Source organism: Odocoileus virginianus, unplaced genomic scaffold (assembly GCF_023699985.2).
Source record: "Odocoileus virginianus isolate 20LAN1187 ecotype Illinois unplaced genomic scaffold, Ovbor_1.2 Unplaced_Scaffold_40, whole genome shotgun sequence".
In the NCBI taxonomy this organism is placed as follows: Eukaryota; Metazoa; Chordata; class Mammalia; order Artiodactyla; family Cervidae; genus Odocoileus; species Odocoileus virginianus.
In genome coordinates this window covers 173,514-183,357 of record NW_027224302.1, presented here as the reverse complement: position 1 = coordinate 183,357, position 9,844 = coordinate 173,514, and the positions used below count along the sequence as shown (strand labels likewise).

General features: G+C 34.7%; 1 pseudogene; it reads left to right on the top strand.

The window, feature by feature from the left end:
- Window positions 1–594: 594 nt before the first annotated feature.
- On the top strand, window positions 595–1,511 carry LOC110151790 (olfactory receptor 4A47-like; annotated as a pseudogene).
- The last annotated feature ends 8,333 nt before the right edge of the window (window positions 1,512–9,844 follow it).

The following is a 9,844-nucleotide window of genomic DNA, read 5'->3' as shown; positions in this document are numbered from 1 at the left end:
CTTAGAAACATGTATCTGTTTTGGATATTAACTCTATGTGTATCTCCTAAAATGTAAATCTTTCAAAAAACTACTTTTGTCAATTGACATTATTGTATGTTTTCCTAAATCCTAATAAGTAAATTTGAAATTGTCAAATATAGCTATTTGAAATGACAGTGATTGGTTAAGAAGATTTTTCCACACCTAGAATGGAGAAAGTTATCTCTTTAATAAATGGAAAAAAATAAAGAAAATATTGCTTTACTTTTTAATTAAAGTTTTAATTATTGTTTATAAGGTAATAATTATTTGTGCAATTTTATTAGCTTCTGGGTAGAAAGAGACTGTGGCAAAACATTTACTTAAATTTTGCTCTTTTCTCACTAATGTATCTTGATAACTTGCTTCTATGTAAGATTTGAGGTTTGGGACAGTGTTTTAAGCAGATTTGTATTATAATCTCTGAAAATACTGGATCATTATTATGAACCATACAGCCCATTGGTTAAATGAATAAACACATATCTTAAGACTTAGGAAAATCACTATTAATAAGTTTATTTACAGATAACTTTGTCTTGAATAGTGAAAAAAGATATACAGAAAGAATCTATGGAACAAAGGAACAACGTAACTGAGTTTGTCCTCTTGGGGCTCACTCAGAGTGTCCAGGGTCAGAAAATATTATTTGTCATTTTCCTGCTTATCTACATTGTGACAATGGTGGGCAACTTACTCATTGTCATGACTGTGGTGGTCAGCTCAACACTGGATGCCCCTATGTACTTCTTTCTTGGCTACTTATCATTTATGGATGCTGTTTATTCAACTACAGTCACTCCAAATATGATTATAGACTTGCTGTGTGAGAAGAAAACCATTTCCTTCCAAGCTTGTATGACCCAGCTGTTTATAGGACACTTATTTGGTGGCGCTGATATATGCCTCCTGGTGGTCATGGCCTATGACCGCTATGTGGCCATCTGTAAACCCTTGCATTATCTGACAATCATGAATAAGCGAGTGTGTTCTTGCTGCTACTCTTGGCCTGGGTTGGTGGGTTTTTGCATGCTATAATTCATCCTCTCTCTGTTTACAACCTTCCCTATTGTGGCCCAAATGTCATTGACCACTTCATCTGTGACATGTACCCCTTGTTAGAACTTGCCTGCGTTGACACCCATGTTATTGCCCTCATAGTGCTGGCCAATGATGGGGCGATCTGTATGGTCATCTTCACACTGTTACTCATCTCCTATGGGGTCATTCTGTACTCCCTGAAGAATCTTAGCCAGGAAGGCAGGCACAAAGCCTTATCCACCTGTGGCTCCCACATTACTGTGGTTGTCCTCTTCTTTGTGCCCTGTATTTTTATGTATGTGAGACCTCCTTCCACCTTACCCATTGATAAATCCTTGACTGTGTTTTATACCATTATCACCCCTATGCTGAACCCTCTAATCTATACTCTGAGAAATGGAGAGATGAAAAATGCCATGAAAAAGCTCTGGATCAGAAAAAGAAAATGAGGCAGGCAGTAGAGAAACATATCACCTATTGTCAGTGAAGAATAGTCTTTCCATGAAAGTCTTTTGTGATTACTTAACTGTAGTAAGCATCTCAGATTTAAAAAGAAGTATGCCTGAACATTTACGTGAATGCTTCCAATCATCACAGCATACTTCAAAGATTTTCACTATTTCCTAGTCCAAAGTATATATTGATTTTGAAATAACATTGTTAAGATTTTCAGTTTCTTAGAAAATACATACAGTTGGGTGTATAAAATGTCACTATTCATTCTATTGATTTATCTTCTCTATGATGAGGTAAACAATAGTTAGTACTTTAAATATATTTTTCTTATTGATTTTCTCATGCTTTTCCTATAAATAAATATTGTAATCTTTTTCAGATTTGATAGAACACATTCCAGATTTCAGAAAAAAAATATGTAACATAAAAATTTCCTTGATTCTTCTCTACACATAGCCGCCTGTATTAATATAAGAGATATATATTGTATTTTATATCTGCAAGATATTTTGCATATATTTTTCTTTATATTGCTTAAAATGGTAACATCAAAGGAGAATGATGTTTCAGAGTTCTATATTTTAATCATAAGAAGGCTAAATTTATAAAAATAATCAAAATGAACAAAGTGCAAATATAGATATATAAGTAAATCTTACTGATATTCCCAACTGGGTAATCAAAATATCTCAAGTAGAACAGATTTGTTTGCACTATATTTTCATAGAGATGATCCAGTAATATTTCCATCTAGTTTAGAATATCCAACAATACTTCTGCTATTTTTCAGTATCTTCATCACCTTTTTTGTTTATAGTTTTACATAGGTGTCTATGGAGGGCGAGATTCTGACTTTCATGTGTAAATTTTGCATAAACCATAATCCATGAACTTCAAAGATGAACTATAGAGCTTGATACAAGATATTTTGGGTGATGTAGACATTAAAAATGGTAACAGCATATGCTATTCTTATATCTCATTAATAAAATACAAATTATTAGGTAATAAAGAGGTCAGAATATATTGCTTTATTTAGCAAAGTCCTCTTTCATAAATTCTCTGCCTCTCTGAATGAAATTTGAAGCAAAATATTATCCACTTCTAGGTAGAATCATGTGGTCAAAGAAGCTTATTATTCTTCCTCCCTTACTTAGACTGAATTCATGAGGGACTATAGCTATGAAGTGGTAGGTGTTTTTAATAAATCACAGTATATGAGAAAAACATCCTATCTCAATTTTTCATCACTGTTACATGAAGATTCCTTACATTATCTCAAAGAATTCTCAAACACGATACTATTCACTAAATAGAACCAATCATTTGGGTCGATCAGATGTTCTGTAATTTATTTCTCCAGTTTCAGGTACTGTTGTAGACTGAAAATGTGTGTCCCTCTCCAAAATCATAAATAAGTTCCTTTTTTTTTCTTTATTTTTATTAGTTGGAGGCTAATTACTTTACATCAAGTTCCTTTTTAATGTGGTGAAGTTGGAGAGGAGCTTTAGGAAATGTTAGCTAATGAAGGTTGTTCCCTGACAAGTGAAGTTAATGTCCTTATAAAGAGACTTCTGAGACTTCACTTGACCCTTCTGCCATGTGAGGACATAGGAAAAAAGGGCAGTCTATAAACTTCCCTGGTAGCTCAGATGGTAAAGTGTCTGCCTACAATGCGGGAGACCTGGATTTGATTCCTGGGTTGGGAAGATCCTCTAGAGAAGGAAATGGCAACCCACTCCAGTACTCTTGCCTGGAAAATCCATTCCAGTAATCTTGCCTGGAGGAACACAGAGGCTTCTCCACCCATGGGCTCGCAAAGAGTAGGACATGACTGAGCGACTTCACGTCATTTCACTTCATGAACTAGGAAGGGGACCTCCCCAGCTCTGGGAATCTTCTGGGACATTAATCTTGGGCTTCTGAGCCTCCCTACCTGTGAAAAATAAGTGTGTATGGTTTAAATCATCCAGTCCATGATATTCTGTAATAGCAACACAGAAGGACAAAGATTGAACTTTAGTTAATTTTCAACTTTGGGTAGATATCAAATGAAGAGATAAAAGTCTTTGTTAGTATGCTAAACTCGATGTTTATTAATGTGTAATTTCCCTGAGGTCATGAAAAGTTACTTAGTTGTCTGTGTTCTCTTTTCCTTGCACAATGTATGGAACATAGAAACAACTCTACAGATTGAATTCTTGATCTATTGAAGGGAATTTTTACTGAAAATTCTGATTGACTCTATCTACATTAAATACATATTTAATATATAAATATATAAAACATATTTAAATTTGCTACAAATATTAACTTTGTTAGTTATTTATGTTATAGTTATGAGTGCTTTACATACAGGTGTTGTTTTTTCTTCCACTTTTTCATGTGCTCTATCATATCACTGTGGTAAAATTCCATACATTTCCAATGACTTAACTTTCAAACATTTTTTAAGTACACTTTAAAACCTGGCAACATAAATATTGATTTCAGTAATAATTTGAATTTTTTCTATTTATTCTGTCAGGTTTCACACCGTCTAGAAAGTTCAATTTTGGGACAATTTCTACTCTTCTCCCCAACAGTTTCTTCTTCGTCTAAGCTTTAGGCTCAGTTGGCAAAGGTAGAAAACATCCAATGAAAATATATTTAGAATGTCATGACACTACCTACTTATTTTAGGAATACTGCATGTTTTAAAATCTTGTTTTCCTATCCAGAATAAAACACATATTGGAAAGGATTGAATGGTGTCTCAAAAATTTTTGTATTCTTCTCCACAAAATGGACATAAATCTTAATTTATGATTTTCTTCTTTATTTTTTTTCCATTTATTTTTATTAGTTGGAGGCTAATTACTTTACAGCATTGCAGTGGTTTTTGTCATACATTGAATTAGCCATGGATTTACATGTATTCCCCATTCCGGTCCCCCCTCCCACCTCCCTCTCCACCCCATCCCTCTGGGTCCTCCCAGTGCACCAGGCCTGAGCACTTGTCTCATGCATCCAACCTGGGCTGGTGATCTGTTTCACCCTAGATATACATGTTTCGATGCTGTTCTCTTGAAACATCCCACCCCCGGGTTCTCCCATAGAGTCCACAAGTCTGTTCTATACATCTGAGTCTCTTTTTCTTTTTCTGCATATAGGGTTATCGTTACCATCTTTCTAAATTCCATATATATGTGTTAGTATACTGTAATGGTCTTTTTCTTTCTGGCTTACTTCGCTCTGTATAATGGGCTCCAGATTCACCCATCTCATTAGAACTGATTCAAATGAATTCTTTTTAACGGATGAGTAATATTCCATGGTGTATATGTACCACAGCTTCCTCATCCATTCATCTGCTGATGGGCATCTAGGTTGCTTCCATGTCCTGGCAATTATAAACAGTGCTGCGATGAACATTGGGGTGCATGTGGCTCTTTCAGATCTGGTTTCCTTGGTGTGTATGCCTAGAAGTGGTATTGCTGGGTCATATGGCAGTTCTATGTCCAGTTTTTTAAGAAATCTCCACACTGTTTTCCATAGCGGCTGTACTAGTTTGCATTCCCACCAACAGTGTAAGAGGGTTCCCTTTTCTCCACACCCTCTCCAGCATTTATTGCTTGTAGACTTTTGGATAGCAGCCATCCTGACTGGCGTGTAATGGTACCTCATTGTGGTTTTGATTTGCATTTCTCTGATAATGAGTGATGTTGAGCATCTTTTCATGTGTTTTTTAGCCATCCGTATGTCTTCCTTGGAGAAATGTCTGTTTAGTTCTTTGGCCCATTTTTTGATTGGATCATTTATTTTTCTGGAGTTGAGCTGGAGGAGTTGCTTGTATATTTTTGAAATTAATCCTTTGTCTGTTGCTTCATTTGCTATTATTTTCTCCCAATCTGAGGGCTGTCTTTTCACCTTGCTTATAGTTTCCTTTGTTGTGGAAAAGCTTTTAAGTTTCATTAGGTCCCATTTGTTTATTTTTGCTTTTGTTTCCAAAATTCTGGGATGTGGGTCATAGAGGATCCTGCTGTGATTTATGTCGGAGAGTGTTTTGCCTATGTTCTCCTCTAGGAGTTTTATAGTTTCTGGTCTTACATTTAGATCTTTAATCCATTTTGAGTTTATTTTTGTGTATGGTGTTAGAAAATGTTCTAGTTTCATTCTTTTACAGGTGGTTGACCAGTTTTCCCAGCACCACTTGTTAAAGGAGGACACTTTTATCTACATTTGACCTCACACTTATCAATGAGCTGGTCAGAAAAGGCTTAGTGTCTTTTGCATTCATGCCTCTTTTGACATAATGATCTAGCTTCTCACTTCATGGGTACTGTATGTCTAATTTAAGAAGTCAATGGATTCTGTGATCTAACAATATTTAGCAAACATTTTAAGGTTATGAAGTTGTAACAACGAGTAAGAACACTACCTTCGGGATCAGGAGACATGAGTATTATTTCACACTATGCCCTCATCTTCCTCTATAAATTTAGCAGATTTCCCTATTTCTACATGAGGTTTATTTAAGTAATTGAAAGGTGTTTCCAAGTTCTGTGATTCTGCCAAGTCAATGTGTTTATTGTTGTAAATATTTATATTAACTTCTACTTCAATTGGTAGTAAAATTGGAGGAGTTATGAGACCACAGCCCACCTCCCCAAAGTTTTCCATTCCTGGTAAACAACTTAGATATCCTACTAGGAAGTCTTCGGAATGCACTAATACAATATGAACTCTACACTGTGTGCTTTGTTACTTTGAGGACAGGTTTCTCTACCTATTGAAAAGCATGAAGATGCCCATAAGAACACTGGCAGGTAGATGGACTTTTTTGAAATTAGGACCTACCAAAAGTCATACCATCCCTCACCTAGTTTCTGATCAACTGTGATATTATCCATTTATACAATAACTTTTACTTTCATTCCAGTTTATTGCTCAAATTTGAGAGTCTGAGTGGCTCTTTGTCCAGGGCTTTACTACATTCTGCCCTTGAATTTGTATTCTAAAGACAGGATTTCCTGATATAATTCCAGGCACTCCTTTTTTTGAAAAATTTCTTTCATAGACAACGTTTTCAGATTTAGATCAAACAGAGTCTCTATCCATAGCCTGCTACTTTAGCCTCTGGGGAGCTGGAATACACAGGTGTAGGGATTCTAAAACAACCACTCTATCAGCACAGTAGCTATTTAAGTAGAGACTGGATGACCACTCAATGGGCTGTTGTGAATGGATTTCAACATTTTATTGGTTAGGAATGATGACTCTGTCAGTACATGCTAATTCTCTGATATGAATCTGGCTTTCATTTCAGATATGAAAGAGTCAAGAGATTTTGACTATAGTACTTTAACAAAATCCGTATTTCTCACAATTGTTTAGATAGTTTTAAATCCTCATTCAGATTTTCTTTGGCATCTGCCATCACAAATGTTGTTATGGCACTATCATATTAAAGGCTCTAGTCAAACTAGGTTTGGTCATGTGATTTCAACATTCATAAACTCTTTTCCTTCATGACAAATTCTCTGGATTCAATCTGGAGTTCTGTACAATTTATTTGTCTTCTTATTAACACAAGCAAATGTGAACATGAGAATACCCAAAGTTAATTGAATTAAATTTATTTTTTTTTAGAAAATTTAAAGTATCATAATGTATTTCTTTTAGTTCGTAGTTATAGGCCTCATGGTTGGTGACAGCCTAAACTTGTAATAACACTTAGCTTATAAAACAGTAGTATAAAGATAAGTATCCAGACCCAGGATTTAGTGGTCTGGGTTCTTATTTTGCCTTTGAAAATAGTATTAGAATTCCATGTCCTATATTTCCTGTTGTAAATTATGCATTCATACATATTTTTCCATTCCATAAGAATATTATAAGAATAATTTTAAATGACTGAAATAAATGCATTCTACACACTCTGAATATAATTGAAAAATAGAATTATTTTCATCATTGTCATGTTGACCTAATTCCAGAAGTGAAGCAAGATATGATTTGTTAAATGGTAGCTCAATTTCAAAACTAAAGTATGTAAAGAAAAGAATTTAATCAAATAGTAACCCCCTAACTGATGACTTTATACAATAATCAATATTCAGGGTACATCTTAGGCTCATTTGCTATCAAATACCTAAAATCATAAATGGTTAACTTCTTTTGTTCTCTTGGCACAGTGTTTTGTCTTCATGTTGATCAAGAAAGAGATGACAATGAAAAATGAATTCTCTAAAATTTATCTTCTAAAGTTCAGTTATGTTACATGAAATAATTGGGTTGTTGGCAGGATCTGCTAATGATGGTGAAATACCCCTGAGGTCCTATTAGCCTGAGGTAAGAATTCATACAGGTAAGCCTGTATAGAATTCGTCTGCATGCAAGAAATGTGGTAGTACTTTTAAGGTTCAAAAGAAAGCCTTATGGAAATGTGCCATCTATAAATCAGCAAAGACATTTACTGTAGTTGAGCTAGTTGACATTTTTAATCTTACAACTTACTTATTGGTGAACTGACAACTACCTAGGGTTCTGGCCATGGACCCATGTCAGACACATTCATAGGTAAGATTTTGTTATTCAGGAAATCATATAATTTTGACTCTCAGGTTTAAGTGGATCTTAGAAACCATATAATCACCTCTCTTTCTCACCAATCTGAGATTTAAATCATTTCTTCAGCATGTAAAATATCAAGAAAGTGGGGAGGGAGGTGGCAGGGGGGATCAGGATGGGGAACACATGTAAATCCATGGCTGATTCATGTCAATGTATGGCAAAAAGCATTACAATATTGTAAAGTAACTAGCCTCCAACTAATAAAAATAAAAAATAAATCAAGAAAGGTAGACTCAATTACAACACTATCAATTTAATAGTGAAATATTTGCTTTTTATTTATATATATAGAAATCATATATCAATAGAAATAGAATAACAAAATAATTAATTAAAATAAATTAGAATAATCATATAACTTATGTTTGCATCTAAAATTTCCCCAATTAATGATATGACATAAGAATTTTCCTATGATATTATACAATTTTGAGAAAACACTTATTAAAAACTACACACTAATCAAATATATGAAGTGTATTTTAATTGATTTCTCCAAAGTTGCACATTCCATGTAGTTTCCAAATTTTCCACAGATCTTAATAATTATGTTGAACACTTATGTAAGTAATGATTGTTCTCTTTTAAAAGTATTTTCGTATGTCTATACCTAGAAAGAGTATTGTAGAGTCAAAGAAAAAGAAAAACTATTTTTATGTCTTCATGGTGGTTTCTAAAATACTTATGTCTACTTGTTACTTTATATGCATTAGCCTCTTTTCAGTTCTGTTGGGGCACCCCATCTCAGTATAAGGAAATGTGGTGGAACTGCAGAACTTTGTTTCCACTTAAGTGTAACATTTTCATTTCAGATAATTAAAAAAAATCTCTTTACTTATTTTAAATGAAAACACTTTATTTTTTTCAGAATGCATTGTATTATATTTACGTTTTATCTTCTCTTTCCTTGGGAAATTTATCTTCATTAATTTTTCATTCTATTCAGTTCAGTTCAGTTGCTCAGTCGTGTCTGACTCTGTGACCCCATGGACTGCAGCACGCCAGGCCTCCCTGTCCATCACCAACTCCTGGAGTTTACCCAAACTCATGTCCATTGAGTCGGTGATGCCATCCAACCATCTCATTCTCTGTCGTCCCCTTCTCCTCCTGCCCTCAGTCTTTCCCAGCATCAGGGTCTTTTCAAATGAGTCAGCTCTTCTCATCAGGTGGCCAAAGTGTTGGAGTTTCAGCTTCATCAGTGAACATTCAGGACTGATTTCCTTTAGGATGGACTGGTTGGATCTCCTCGCAGTCCAATGGACTCTCAAGAGTCTTCTCCAACACTGCAGTTGAAATGCATCAATTCTTCAGCCCTCATCTTTCTTTATAGTCCAACTCTCACATCCGTACATGACCACTGGAAAACCCATAGCTTCGACTAGATGGACCTTTGTTGGCAAAGTAATGTCTCTGCTTTTTAATACGCTGTCTAGGTTCATTCTATTAGTAATGCATTAGTAATTCTATTAGTAATTTCTATTCTGTAACCAGGAAATATGGAAGTTGGGTGCTATGGGAAGATAGGGGAAAAAAGCATAGCAATGTATATGGCAAGCATAATAGAGTGGGAAGATCATTCCTATCATGGATGGATGAGCTGCTGCTGTTTGGTAATAAAATTTCAGACATTAAGAGCATGTAACAGGGACACTCTTCATGACTTTATGTGAACAAATATACATTCATATACACAGTAAGTGTCTAATAAATA